This window comes from Prinia subflava, chromosome 7 (assembly GCF_021018805.1).
Source record: "Prinia subflava isolate CZ2003 ecotype Zambia chromosome 7, Cam_Psub_1.2, whole genome shotgun sequence".
Taxonomy (NCBI): Eukaryota; Metazoa; Chordata; class Aves; order Passeriformes; family Cisticolidae; genus Prinia; species Prinia subflava.
This window is the reverse complement of record NC_086253.1, coordinates 4,598,294-4,614,026: the sequence shown is the minus strand read 5'-3', so window position 1 is coordinate 4,614,026 and position 15,733 is coordinate 4,598,294.

Here is a 15,733-nt window from a genome sequence, read left to right as displayed (position 1 = left end):
TTACAGTGAAAATAACACCAAGAGAAAATCCTAGTGCAAAACTTGAGTGTCTGTTAGGATTTCTTAGATGAATTTTCCATTAATAATGAAAAAACTCTGAGTTTGATATTAGGGTCTCCCTGGTCATGGCTCCAAACAATTCCCTCCCTCTATGCTGATTTAAAGTCAAAATCTGGTTAATATAACATTCTATAAAATGAACTGTGTTACCAGGATGGGAATCAGCAGCACTTGTACTTATCTTCTACTGTGTGTAAAACCTATTAAGATCAAAATAAATATTTGTGCATTGAAGTTAAACAAATTTGAAGACATTTCATAGAGATAAGAGATGGAAAGAATCTTCACTGGTCAGATAATAATCCTTGGTCTTCCATGGAAAATATGCTTTTGTGAAGACCTGACCTGATCTTTATTAATATTTTCCCATAACCATCCTTATCAGTTGAGTTGTTTCATGAAAGTAAAATTTGGACCCTTGTTAACAAAACTCTCTCAAGAGGATAAAACGAGCAGTTAAAGTGTGTGCACACATCTGCACATGGATGTATCCTTCTAATAAATTATACTTTTTTATTCATAAACCATAAAAACTTCAATCTGACTAAAGAGAAAACACCTTCCATGCAGTTGCTGACATGCGATTGTTCCCTTTTCTATTAGGAGATCTTTACTTTTAATTTTTAAGGATTTGAAAAACTGTCTTTTTCTTTAAGTTTTGATATTTAACATTTCATCTTAATAAGGACTGTTTTGTGGTCTGAAATTAACATTTTGTTAACTGGGTTAACGTGGGAGGGAAAAAGAAGCCTTTCAGCTCCCCAGGTCAGTATTGATGCTGACTGTGGTGAGGACTCCAGGTTATGGGATTCAGATGCTAAAGAGTTTCCTCCTCTCCTCCACAGAGCACTTAACTGTGATGCTTTGTTTTTCCCATGTGCTCAGCCTGCACTAGAAGGGTCTGGAAGGACCAGTTATCTTTCTTGGAGCTGTGTTGCTTGTGGGTTTTTTGCAGTATTTTGCAGCTCTCTCTTGCTTCTGTGTATTTTTCCTCTGTGTGAAGAGAGGATGTTTCCTCCCAGGGAAAACGTAGTCCAGGCATGCAGAAAAATACATCTTTAACCATCAAATATATTACAATATAACTCAATTCAAGGACAATTTTTCCTCTCAAATATTTTTTCTTGTGCTGGGAGGGGTATCAGGGCATATTCCCACAACAGGGCTTTTGTCCCTAGTTCTCTTTCCAGCCCTTGGGACTCCCTTCATTTAGTATTCCCTTCTTCTCCCATCTTTCTCTCAGGCAGTCTCCAATCTCACATATCTTCCCTTAGGCTTTTTCTCCATCACTGACAATTTTCTTTTCACAAAACAACCTTGTTCTGTGTGCTGCAGCACTTAAACTTTAGCAACAGATTATCATTAAACCCAGACTAGAATTTCTTCAGGGCAATGTTTCTGCCTGTACATGGTGCTTGATAGTGCCATCCTGCATTACCAGTTCTCACGACTAACAATTTGAATTATTAATAACAACATTGCTAATATCACTTATTTCACTCTGTTTCTATATCTCCACATGGCTTTTTTTGCATCATTCACTATTAAAACAACCCATCTCCATTTGTAAGATTTTCTATTTTCCATTCTCATTCATCATGATTTAGCACTAATTATTTTAAACATATGTATTCTCAAGTAAACTATCTATCCAGCAGGAGTTGGCACCCCCATTTAATTTTCATTTCAGTGCAGGATCACTGTCAGCCATACTCTGGGTCAGCTCTGATACACCAAAAATGACAACTACAACAAGGAAAGCTGTCAAGATCCAACAGGGTTACTATTAATGATTCAATTATAAAAAAAAACAGGAAGAATTTAATGGGCAGAAGGGATGTGGTAAATAGGGAGACTGTAAATTTAAAAAAAAAAAAAAAAAAAAAAAAGAGAGAAAGTTTGTATCTACAGTAATGAACTAAACTAATTAAAACACCAAAAATGCCTGAAAAGGAGCAAATCAGTTTGGACAGCTTGGCTAACAGTACAGTTTTATTCCATATACACTGTAGATGTTAAGAAACAAATTGGTATTTTGAAGTATGGCAGCACAGAATTAGAATTGAAAAACAGCAGAATAACATCAATATTGTGCAATTACTGTGTGTCTGTGGTGGGGAAAGGAGAGTTGGAGAGAGCTGGGGGACCCAAAGCACACAAATGTAAAAAGTTTTCAGACATAATTTCACTCCTGTGGAAAGCTGAACTTTGAAAGACATATTCTGGAGACAATTGTACACACAGAGAAAGAGAAAAGTAATGGTTGTCTATATCTGTGAATAGAAAACAGGAAAAAATATAAACATTTTAAGAATCTATCACTGACAGGAATAGAGTTCCCTCCAAACTTCAGGATGGAATATTTTTCCAAATAATTTCTGTACTGTCCAAGGGGAAATAGAGGGTTTCTCTTCCCCTGCACCTACAATGGGCCTGTTTGTTTCCATTCCTTCATGACCATGGACAGCACAAGATTTCCTCTAAAATGGATGAAATTCAAAGTCTACTGATCAATGCAGTGAGGGCTGCTGTTTACAACCTCTAAGGAAGAGATTGAGCAAAAATGTTATTTACTAGAGAATTCTTCCTTCCTCACTGTGGCTATGTCAGAATATATTCTCCAGAATTCCATAAACTGACTTTTTGTTTGGTTTCCACAGAGATTTCTCAGACAATATGTAGAAGTTATGTTAAACTCCAGCCGTGAATGTAATGTGAGATTTAAAACCAAATCAACTTCTCTTAGGAAGGAGAAGAAAACTCCTCAAGTATTTGCACCAGCAGCAAAATAATAATTTCTTTTTTTATCAGAAAAGAGAAATATGAGGGAAAAGATGTCACAGCAATTAAAATGTTTGTGATTGTGTGTGGATAGATAGATAGATAGATAGATAGATAGATAGATAGATAGATAGATAGATAGATAGATATAGATAGATAGATAGATAGATAGATAGATAGATAGATAGATAGATAGATAGATATAGATAGATAGATAGATAGATAGATAGATAGATATAGATAGATAGATAGATAGATAGATAGATAGATAGATAGATAGATATAGATAGATAGATAGATAGATAGATAGATAGATAGATATAGATAGATAGATAGATAGATAGATAGATAGATAGATAGATAGATAGATAGATAGATAGATAGATAGATAGATAGATTAAAGTTGTGTCTAAGAATACATTAAAAAATCCAGCTTGGATTTGAATGTCCAAATTCCATGAAGGTAGTTTCCATCAGGAAGCTTTGTTTTATCTATCCCAGACATCCATCATCCAAAGAACAAACATTGGTTTGGCACATTTCATTAGCATACATGTGATGAAATACCCTAGAAAAAGTTATGGCCTAGACACAACAAATATGGTAATAAAATATTAAATAAAATTTAATCTGAGGCAGATTAAAATGGAAAAGTCTGAATTTAGAATGCAGGAAAGGGGAAGAAATAGATGTAGTGTTAAATGCTGTGGTTTCTTTGCATATAATTGCCTAGGGATGCACACAAAAAAATAACCATATCGAACAGAGTTATTTAAGTTAACATTTCACATCAAAATAAAGATGATTAAATAAAATTATGAGGCCAGCCATGCACAGCTGCTGTTTCAAAAAGTGCAGAAGGGCAGGAGCTGTTCCCTTAAATAAAAGCCTTTATGAAGAAATCGTACAGATTCTTACAGATGGATCCTTATGTAAAGCTGAGGAGGGGAGAGGAATGCGAGACAAAGTCTTGACAGGGTTTTGTAAAACCAGGTGTAAATAAGGCAAAGATCAGCAGAAGAGCAGAGTTACCCCAAAAGGACTGAAGCAAGCAAACAAAATGTCCTGTTCTGAAGGAGATAGGAGAGAGAGCCTGAGGAAATCACTGTTCATATCATGTTGTGGCAACAGAAACATTCTGTTTTTATTCACTCTTTTAAACCCTTTAGGGACCTCTCTTTTTATCTCTCTTAGAGGGTACTCTCCCCAGGCTTTGCAATGTATCTTTATGTTTTCTGATTCTTCTTTATGAATTAACTGAGGGTTAGCCTACATTTTATTTTCCACTAACAATGTTTATGTATTTGAGAAAATATGTTCCCAATCCATAATAATCAGGGCAGTCTCAAAATTATAAAGCATGAGTGAACTAAAGCTAAAGGCAAAAGAACTTGCAAAAATGACAACTTTCAGTCTAGGTCTGGAGTTTATGAAAATCAGGAGAGCTTCATTTATTGCCACATTGAGATGTCTAACTCTGGGACATGTCTCCCACATTCTGTGGGTAAATTTCTATAATTAGGTCAATGATGACTCATACCAGCTAATCAGATGTTACTTCATCCTTAATTTTAATGGATATTGTTCTAAAATGGAAAGAAAGAGTATGGCAGAATATATAAGAATAATATATAAGAAAAAATATAACAGAATCAATGAGAGCTTCAGGCAGAGGAGAGGGTGTTTCCTGTTCCTACCCTTATACCTGCTTACACACATTTTCTGTCAGACAAATTGCTTCTTCATGTTTACATCTTTCATAAAATTATTTCATAAGTTTGATCCAGTGGCCAGCTACCTTAATATGAAGTCTAGAAGGATGAATACAGCTCTATTGAAATGTTTGAGAAAAATATGTTAAATGACATTTTTTTTAAATAGACACACACAAAGCCCTTCCTGCAGAAGCTATAAAATGTCCCAGTAAATATCAATACTGGTGTGACACTGTGCTCAGCAGCTGAAAATCAGGCCTCTGGAAACACCTTTGCTGGAAACACTCCAAAAGGAAGCATTTACCAAGGAAATGCTTTTTCTTAATGCTTTTTCTTAAAAATCCTCAGAAGGATTGGTGCATTTCTCTACTGATGAAATAGACCCTTCCTTTGGTGACACAATGAAATTCAAGGTTGACTGATAAAGTTAATGCAATAAATATGGATACAGGGAGGAAAGAGAAGAGATGGGGGGTGGAGTAAGAATAGATAAAATTCAATTTCATGAATACCAATAGATTTGTATATCCATATATGTCTACCAAATAGAAATAAAAAAAAGGTTCGAGTTTTGCATTTTGTTGAGTCTACTGGGGAAAAGACTTAACTGCATTAAGCATTAAAATGAGAAAGAAAGGAGGGGATTTTTAATGGTGCCAAGTCTGAGAGAGTTACAGGACACATAATACCACCTGCTAGAAACATCATTTTAGTAAAGATTTTGTGTCTAAGGGTCTAAACAGTGAAACAGCCCTCAGACATCTTTTAGTGAGGGAAACTGGACAGGGAATGCTCTAAGCCTCCACTTAATGTAAATGCTGTAAGTCCAAACACCCCCTCAGAATCACAGAAGCAATCAGATTGGCAAAGACCTCTGAGATCATTGAGTACAACCTATGACCCAACACCACCCTGGCACTGAATGCCACATCCAGTCTTTCCTTAAACCTCTCCACAAATGGTGATTCCACCACCTCCCTGAACAGCCCATCCCAATGTGGAGAAATTCCTTCTGATGTCCAACCTGAACCTCCCCTGCTGCGGCTTAGGGCTCTGTCCTGTCATCCTATCACTGATTGCCAGGGAGCAGAGATAGATTTTCTATCTGCAGAGGACCTTTCAGCTGTAAATCACAGGACTGGTTTTACTCAGGTCACATCCCCTGTCCCCGAGCTGTGATGTCTCTACCTACTGTGAATGTTGTTATCTCCAGGCTGATACATTCACAGTCACCTGCATGTGTCTCTCTGTGTGAGCTGCTTCTTTCTGACTAAAAGCAGTCAGTAAAAATAGAAACTTCTACTAATCCCATCTCTGTGGGACCACAGAAACCCCTGACGTTTAAGCTCTATTGTACCTGCCCAGAACAATTCAGAGTCACCAAAGTAAGGCCCTGTGTGGGTCTGCTCTGTCCCCTCAGGGCAGTCAGGGTCTGCCACTGGCCTCTTCAGGTGTCAGCTAAAATTCAGTCTTTGAGCTCAAGGCAGAGCTGGGCATCTCATCCACATTCCACAGTATCACTTATACACTGTGTTGTCTCTTGCACAAAATCTTTCCTTCCTTTCCTTGTTCTAGGAAACTTGGCCTTAGTAATAAAGATAACAAGCAAGTCAGTGTCTCTGCTGATTGTCGATATTTATTAGATATTGCAGAAACACACACTAAATTTTATCCTCCATAAGCCCGGGCTCAACTTAATCAGAGTTTAGCAGGATCTCAAAGCTCCCTTCTGATTCTGCCAGTCAGTGAAATCTTTTTTATCTGATGTTTTCAGTCCTTTGCTCTGTTCCACGATTGGGCTGGGCAGGATGAGGGTCGGGGCAAATGCCTAGGGGGGTTTCTATGCCAAGGCAAGAGATCTAATCCCCTCAGGGCCAGGCAGGGCTGTCACTGGGGATGGATCAGAGGAGCTCAGGGCTGTCTGTGGTGGCACTGTGGGCTTTGTCTCCTTTCCAAGGGACTCTCTGGGAGCTCCTGTGGGTCTGATGGTGTTCAGTGCCGTGACACCCAGAACCCATTGAGTGGGGTGGGGATGGAGTCTGGAGTTTGTCAACCTTGTGACACAGCTCTGGTGGCTGTGACATCGCGGAGAGCAGGTCACAGTGGGAGCCAACGCCAGGCAGCTCCTGCCCTGCTGCCCCTGTCTCACACTCCCTCTCCCTGCTGGCCTTTCCCCCAGCTCTCCAGGCCATGGCTGTGGCAGTCGCGCTCCTCGCGGCTGTGGTGGCCGCCCTGCCCAGGCTGACACACGACCTGCAGGCCGACGTGGCCATGGCACAGAGGATGCAGCAGCGCTCGGAGCTCCTTCGCCAGGAGATGGCCCGGCTGTGGCAGGAGGTGGAGCAGATCACATCCCTGGAGGGAGCCCTCATCCGTCATGTGTTTAAGAACTGGCTGTTCTGGGCCTCTGCAGCAGCCATGCTCGCCGAGGTCTGCTGGCTGGCCTGGCAGAAGAAGCTTGCCTCCAGCAGTGAGGGTAATAACCAGGGGAAGCAAGAACTCAACAGAACATGCAGGTTTTTGGCTGAATCCACCCCATTACCAGTGCAGGAGCTGCCTGACCCATGCAGGAACCTGAAACAGCTGGTGCGTGACCTCCTGAACATCAGCCGGGAGTTTTCCAGGAGGACTTTCATGCCAGAGATTTACCCAGACAGAGGAATGGATGGCAACCATGAATGCTGGAGTATCTTTGAGAATAGAATCTTCTACCAGCTGCTCGTGTTCCTGCGGCCACCCCCTGGTCACTCTTTCCTCCTGGAGAGAGACACTTTGAGACAGCACCCGGAGAGGAGCTCTGACATCCGTGTGGTGCTGGAGTGCACTTGCTCCATGGAGCATGTGACGGGATATTCTTTGTGTTTCGTCCATCGCCGGGGCAAGGAGCTGCTGCAGGATCACAGATCACTGGTCCTGGAAACCCTCTGCACAGGCTTCTACTTAAACGTGGAGCAAATCTCCAGCTGGGTGCAAAACTTGCTGTTTTCAGCCTTGCTGCGTTTGCCTCAGTGGCCGCACCGGCGTCTGACGCTGCTGCCCTGCTCCCGCTCCTGCAAGTTCCTGGTGAGCAGCCCCTCCAAGGAGCAGAGCTACACTGAGATGTTCTTTGCAGTGCACGAAAGCAGCACAGACAGCTTCATAGTCCTAGAGTAGGCAGCAGCTTCCCCCTGGAGCAGATCATCTCAAGTGCTATCCCACAGCTCATACGGGACAAGCCTTGTTCGCACCATGGGCTTGGGAAAGTCAGGTCCAGCTGGCCACCCTGAGCTGCTGTGACTGGGTGTCCCACATGGGGAAGTGAGGAAAAGGCTGTGGATCTGGTCTGCCTAAACCTTAATAAAGGAACGGCATGTAAGAATTTTCTTTTTCTTTTGACAAAGACAAGAATTTTAGCATTTTTATGGAGTGCTTAAAATGCAGTGACTTCTGCTGCAAAAAACCGGCTTATAACTGTCAAAATAAACCACTAATTAACAAATAGTTAAGTGCTGGTTGAGATTTCCCTTCAGTTCAGCATAAAAACGGAATTCTGCTTCGTAGTATTGTAATATTGCCAGCTTCTGTTTTATTGACTTCCTAACTTCATGAGAACTTCCAGGTGATATTGCCCATACATAGGGAATAAGGGAATACCCCAAATAAAGCACATAATCAGTGAATAATTGTTTCACACATTAGTCTGTGCTTGAACAATGAGCAGAATAATCCATGCCTGAAGGACTGGGCGCTGAGAGGTCACTGCGTTTCTTCCTCTGTGTTGATGGGCAAAGGGACTTTTGCCACAGGCAAATACAGCTGGGGCTGCATCATAACTCAGTTGAGCTGGGACTCAACTGCCCCAATTGAAGTCTTGCCTATGAAGCATCTATTTTTTCACTCAGAGTGAATTAATGTATAATTTCATCCAGTCTAAAGAATAATAAAGCTCAGCCCTTGCAGACTGAGTTAGGGGGTAGCACCTGCTAGTAGCACTGGCACATCTACATATTCATGGGGAGCACAGAGTGGAACATTCATGTAATGTCCTTACATTACACAAGGAGCAAGCTGCCTGTCTGAAGGGATATAAACATCTGGAGAAATTCTGCAATAAAAGTCACAGTGCAGGTTTTGGAATACTGGGCAGGACATCTCCTGAAACAAATCACAGCAGACAGATTTTCAATACCTACTGCTCTAGTCAGGCCCAAAATAGCATCGTTGTGAAGTTTAAGTTCATAATTTGCAGCTGGAGTCAGGTGATCTCTAAGGTCTCTTCCAACCCAAACCATTCTGTGCTTCTAAGAAGCCTCTTTTTCAAGTCTGTGTTTTTCCCAGCTTACTTAAACCAGCCCTTGATTTTAGATAATCCAAGCCTATGATGCTTTTTCCAGACATGGAGACATGTTTTGTTTGTTAGAGATCTGTATCAGTCTTTCTATGAATATCCGAGAACATCATCCACATAAATGTTAGAATATATATATATATGTGTGTGTGTATATATACATATATATATACATATATATATATATATATATATATATAAAGGTGAGGAAAATGAAAAGAAAAAAAGGATTGTCAATCTAAGAAAAAAAGTTCAGGGATTCTCATGAAGATTTACATTAAAAAAAAAAGCCTTACTGAGAAGAGAATCATAGAATCACAGAATGGCCTGGGTTGGAAGAGATTTAAGATTATCTAATTTCTTCTCCACTATTTCATGTTACTCCAAGCCCCATCCAACCTGGCCTTGAACATGTCCAAGGATGGGGCAGCCACAACTTCTCTGGGAAAATAAAAAAAAGCAGTAATACATTATTGATCCACTGACCACTCTCAGAGTAAACAGGTAACAGGCTCCACTTCTTTAAATTTGTCACAAGTCAGATTGAAGAGTTCTCTTATTTAACCATCAGCATGAACCACTCAACCTTTGTCATTATGAGGCCCAAATTCCCATTTTACAGCCCATAGGGGAGCAACAACTTCTGCTGTGAGAGAAAATGCAGATCCATACAAAGAAAAGTGATTCCAGGCTGTCCTGTGGAACCAGCAGGTTCTCCACTTCTGTGCTTCAGGGCATTCAGCTGCTAGGACACCAATACTGCCCAGAGGCTTTCCTGCCATCTTCATTAGGTGTGAAGAAGCAGGTCTGACAGAAGCTCCCAAGCTGTGGAATCTGTGCAGTTAGTAAGTCACTAATTGAACTGTGACAAAACATCTGTAAATATCTGCCAAAAAACAAACAAACAAACAAACAAACAAACCCAAAAAAAACCAAAGGAAAAAAAAAAAAAGACGTGATTCAGCTGTGGTGCAGATGAAGGAATGGATGACCCGCCGAGCTGTATTCTGTAACCTTATAAATGAAAATTCAAAGTGAACCATATTGAGGGACATGTAATGAAGGGTTTATTCTTGTCTTAGTTATAAGCATGGGATTTTTCTTATGTGAAGTATCTGTCATAGTCTATAGGAAGTTCTTTAAAAAGAAAAGAAACAAAAAATAATCCATTTGCGTTTTTTTTTCCTCCTAGAGCAGAGGAATCAGGCAGTGTTTTGGAAAGCACTGAGCATAAAGACAATTGTGAAACATAGTGTGATAAAATTAATGAGAAAGAAAAAGACATTTCTTTCAGTGTTCCAAGGATTTCTCCAAACCCAGTGACACAGAATGCATGTAATATTTTTTTGTAGTTACATCTGACTGTTGCATGTTTTGCTGTGTAAAGGTGCACCTCTTTTATGGAGAAGGGAAGATGTTAATGAGATTTCAAATACTAATGCATGAAGTCCTTCACTTATGTTCTTTTACCAGTCTCCTACATAACATTTAGTAAAAAATTATCATTTTCCATGTCTGGAGAAAAAAGATTAACATCATTTGCCTCTTAAGGAGACTTGAAGAAAATCTTTACATATAATTTCTTCATAGGAAGGAACAGCAGCAGTCTAACACCAATGGAAAGATTGTCACATTCCAAGGGGAGCCCCTTCTGTCCACAACACCTCACAGCAGTGAGTCTTGTAATGGCAATTCAGAGCTGACCTGCACAGTGTAATAAAAATTGATTTCAGTCGAGATAAGACTAAAAAAGGTGAGCATAAATCACACTCTTGAAACTGATATAAACATTTCATTAGTTATCTGTTCTCTAAATTTGTAATGGTAGCACCCCTGGGATAGAAGGGGAGGATGCTGACACCTGAAAATCCAAGATCTGGCTGAGAGTATTTAAATAATCATTAACTATGTTCATGTGGATGTTATCTGGGGACATTACAGCTCTTAGTCAGACTTCCTGGGGTTTGTATGCCAGCAATTTTCTGAAACACAAAATTAGGGGTGTGGGTGGCATTTTCTTGCAAGTCCATTTACATCAGGTAATCACTTTTTGAACAAAATCACACCTCTCCTTTCACTGAGACCATGTAGGTGAGCATAATTGCTCTTTTTCTATTGTCACAGCTGAATTATGTTCAAATTGCCCTCCGAAGAATGCAAGGAGATAACTCCTTGCATTGTTTTTTCAAATATTAGATTTTTATTATGTAAACTGAGTCACATAGAAAAGTGAGTGATAAAAATTCTATCAGCTATTGAGCCACAAAGCCCAGGAATTTCCCCTTCTTCATTCATTTGCCCTGTTAATTACATAGACCTTAATTAAACAGTCCTTTGGAGATCAGTTGGAACACAATAATCAGACAAATATAAAGATAAATCTACTACAGGGAAAGAATCAGGTGCCAGCTGCTCTTTGTGGCACCTACCAAACAGCAACAAGCTGTGGAGGAAAATTTTCTTGGCAAAAGGAATATGAAAAGTGCTGGTATAGATCAGCTGCCCAGAAATACGTATTCTGGGTTTAAAAAAATCAAAGAAATTGAGCTAGAGGTCATCTGGTCTTAATTCTATCTCAGTCTTAGGGACTAATGTTTCTCATTAATTAAGCCCATCTAGAATCCTGGAGTCAGAGGATAAGTATGGAGCACAGGGATTCTGGCCAGGTGAATTTGGGTTCTGGAAGGAAAACTGACTGTCCATTCCATGGGCCAGCAGTCTGGGAATTTGGCCTGACCAAATATTTATTGTTCATATTTATTCATATATTTATTCTTCATATTTATTGTTGTGGTAGTTTGGTGGTTTGGTGGTTTGTTGTTGGTGTTGTTTTGTGTTTTGTTTTATTTTTTCCAGCTACAAAAGCCAAACCTCAAGAAAGGAATGAACTGCAATTATCTTCAAGTTGTTACACTGATGAGAAAAAGCTACAAGATCATGGGGAATAGCATAGGAAGAAGTGTTTTGGCATAGAAAACTAAAATATAGCAAGACTGCATAAGCCCTGGTAAGGCAGGTGCCTGTGTTAGCATTCATAGGAGGTTTCGTAGAGTGAGGAACAATACAAACCATTTTAATTACAGCTGGTGCATTCTGGTGGAACATTAGTTTTACATCATGAAACTCAGCATCACTTTCAAAGCTATGAGGTTACTAAAACATTACTTTTCTGTTCAATTGTGATTGCCAAGTATAATGTGAATTTCCCCTCCTAATGCAATTTCATGCACCTTTAGGGCAGCATCTCTGTGAAAATTGACCTATAATTTGTGTGAAATATTATTGTAATATCCATGTTGGAAATGGAGCATAAAATTATACTAATATGTACACACAGGCCACATTTGCGTATTTTCTGGGCCCTGTTTCAAAACTATTGTTTTACCTACTAGGTTTTTTTGTTGTTGTTGTTGTTTGTTTGGGTTTTTTTTCAAAAGGAATCTTTTTGAATCATTTAGTCTTAATTTTGATCTGAAAAAATCAGATCACTATGACTCCATTGCTTTTCTTATATCAAAGCAAGTGCCTTAAGAATCAAACTCAGGTTTTTAACTCTAGAGATACAATTTTAAGACACAGCTGGATTCTTCAGTTTTACCTGTGACATCTGCAAACACCAGAGTTTAAACGTGTTACACTTTGGCCCTTTTTTTCTTTCATTTTGGACACTGAAACCCTTTCTTCAGTATTGACCAGTGGAGTTTTAGGACATATCCCGTGGGCTTTTACTTGTGGGATATTTTTTTACTAAAAATTGAAAGTTATAATCATAGAATTCTAGAATGGTTTGGGTTGGAAGGGAACTTCAAGATCATCAACATGGCCTGGAACACTTCCAGGGATGGAGTGTCCACAACCTCCCTGGTCAAAGAATTCTTAAATCTCTCAGAAATCAATGAGGAGAGGCAGTTGATCTTGTAGGAATACTCAACTTGTCACATAAGCAAACTGAATGAGCAACTTTTATTTCTAATGTTTAGCTCCCCAGAGTTGTGTGAGATGAAGCCACCCAGTAGTGTCCAAACCCACAGAAGAGTATAAATACTTCAGTCTAGCTGAATCTCATGAATTTCAGAGGCTCTGGGATTGGATTTGTACCTGTGTAACCTCCTGGGAGAAACCTCCTAGTGCTTCCTAGCATGCCATAATTGTTTTGCTAACCATAAGTCTTAATACTATACAACTGCTTGTAAAAAAATCCCTGATGGGGAAATAAGTCTGAGCAATATTTGCAAATCTCAGAGACTATATTAATTTTTGCAAGCTTGCCTAAAACTTAGATTTGCTTATATTCCTAAAAATTCAACAGAAATAGTGACCCAGTGATCTCTTGAATGGCTACAATTTCCAAAGCTTTTTTGCTGCCTTCAGAGAAAGTTTCTGCATATCACAGCAGGGCTGCAATTACTCCAGCACTGCAGAAATATACTCATGCTAAAGAAAGAGCCTAATTATCCTCCTATTTCCAGCTTGTCTTTCTTGGTACAACACTTGAAAGGTTTGTGGCAGAGCATTGCCTGTAGCCACACATGATCAGTTTGGGTCTATCTTTAGCTCTCTCAGGCCCTGTATTGTGTTTGTGAGTGAATTTGAGGGGATGTTTTGTGGTTCAGGTGTCTGCATGCTGGACCTAGAAGACTCAGGGGAGAGAAAGGATGATGTCCACATTCAGTCAAGCTGGACAGGAAGTAAATATTTACAGGAAATAATTGAATTAAGAACAAATAATTTGAATTGTAATAGGAAAAAAAATTTCAGTAAATAGGACAGCTTCTTGACAATGAGAAAGACAAACTATCAAATTGTCCCTGTGGGACTGTAGCCCAATGCTCTACAGGGTGAAATCCTCAAGGTGTGGACATTATTGTCTGTATAAGAAAGTTATCTATGCTCTGTGTCACCAAAATACTTTAGCAATGTGTTACTCAGCACTCTTTTTTCTTAAACTATAATTTAACTAAACAATATTTAGTCTTGGGCTAAATTTAGGACACTCTACATGAAGAACCCTTTTTCTCTGTACAAAGCAGAACTCTCACTGTAAGGCTGGAGAGTGGCTCAAACACTGACCCAGAGGCAAAATGATGCCCTGAGAGAGAATCACAATGCCTTTTTTTCTGTCATACCTGCCTCCACATCAGATATTAGGGTTTTCTCTAAATTTGTGATTTATCAATTGGCTTGTGACTAAGACAAACACAAAGCAAAACATTCCAACTACTTTTGAACTCAGACTGATCAACTCCTTCAGACCTTCGATCCTGGAGTATAAATCAGGAGAATTATAAAAACAGGACGAAGCTTTTCAGCACAGTTATGAAACTGGTCTTCCTACATCCTTAATCTCTAGGCGTGAAAGTTTTTTAACCTGCTCCATCATTTCAACTGTTTCCATCCTTCCTCACCTCAGCATTGTTACCAAATATGCAATGTATCCTTACACAAACAAAGTATACAGAAATCAGAGGTCATTTATAAATTACATTACTGACCAAAACAGTCTTTATGGAAATCACCTCCAAGAGCAAACCTCATCCACATAGCTGACCACATTACAAGAATTTGGTGGACCTTTCTGAGGGGCAATGGAATTTAAAATGTTACAAGTAGCAAATTGATTTTATCTCAAGAGTTTTAAATTCATCGCTATTAAATGTTAGTTGTCTGTTAAATAGCAACTGGGATCCTTAATGGAAGTCAGTTAATCCTTGTGGTGAATTATTATTAATATAATACTCAAATACTGCTAGCCTCTACACAGATAAGGATTGTGAGGACAAGTCCTTGCCTCACAGAGTTCAGATTCTGAGAATCTGATTCTGCAAAATCATTCTCACATGGATTTATTGAATCAAGCACTCTCACTGAACTCAGGGTAAAAAGTCTTCTATATATTTAAGCACATACACAATCTTTGTATATATATTCAAAAGTGTCACTTGAATGTATTCTTTTATTCCACCTCTATTTAATTCTACCTCTGGTTTATCATCTCTGTTTAAAAGCCTAGACAAGATTTTGGAACACAACCATAAATTTGTACTTTGTAAGTCTAATAATACAATCAACATATTATTATTGAAAAAATGAAATGGGAAGAAGCTTCCTACAGTCAAGAAAAATTACAATTACACAGATGCTTGGATGTCACCTTGAGAGAGTTTGCACTTTAGGAATAAATAACATTTCTCTGACATTCAGATAACAAGGTGGATTCAAACAACAAAGGTGGATCAAGCACACATTACTGAATGGCTGAAATCCTGGATCCTTCCCCTTCCTGTTTCTATCCTACCCTCTATTTCTTCCTTTCAGTAAAGGCATTTATTTCTAGTTTAATGGCTAAAAACCAATCCCTTTAAATCAATAAGATCCTTGACACCAAATTTAAAGGAATAGGCTTTGGCCTTGCAACTTTCAAGACAGGAATGTATCATTACTTAAAGCCATCTCTGCAGAGGAAGTGGCTCAGGGGTTCTGTGGCTGAACTGCCAGAAAACAGACCCTGAACCCCAGCACTCTGGAGTTTAGTGCAGGAGCTCTCCTGCCTGAGGTAAGGAAAGCTCCTCTGTTTGCTCATTGACCTTTGTAGCTGGGCCAGCCAATATTAGCAGGGGGGAAAAGGCACCACAGCAGATGGGCTACAAAGGCCAGCACCAGCTTGGAGACTGTGCTTAGATGTTTTATATAACCAGAATTGTGCTTTAAGAGGCAGAGGAGGAGTGAGAACCCTGAGAAGAAGCAGCCCTGCAGCCACTGCAGGTAAAGGAGGGAAAGAAGGGATTGCTGGGGGCTGTATTCCCATTTACTCCAGCACTTGTCTGCATGTCTCTCCTCCCCAGTGGGATGG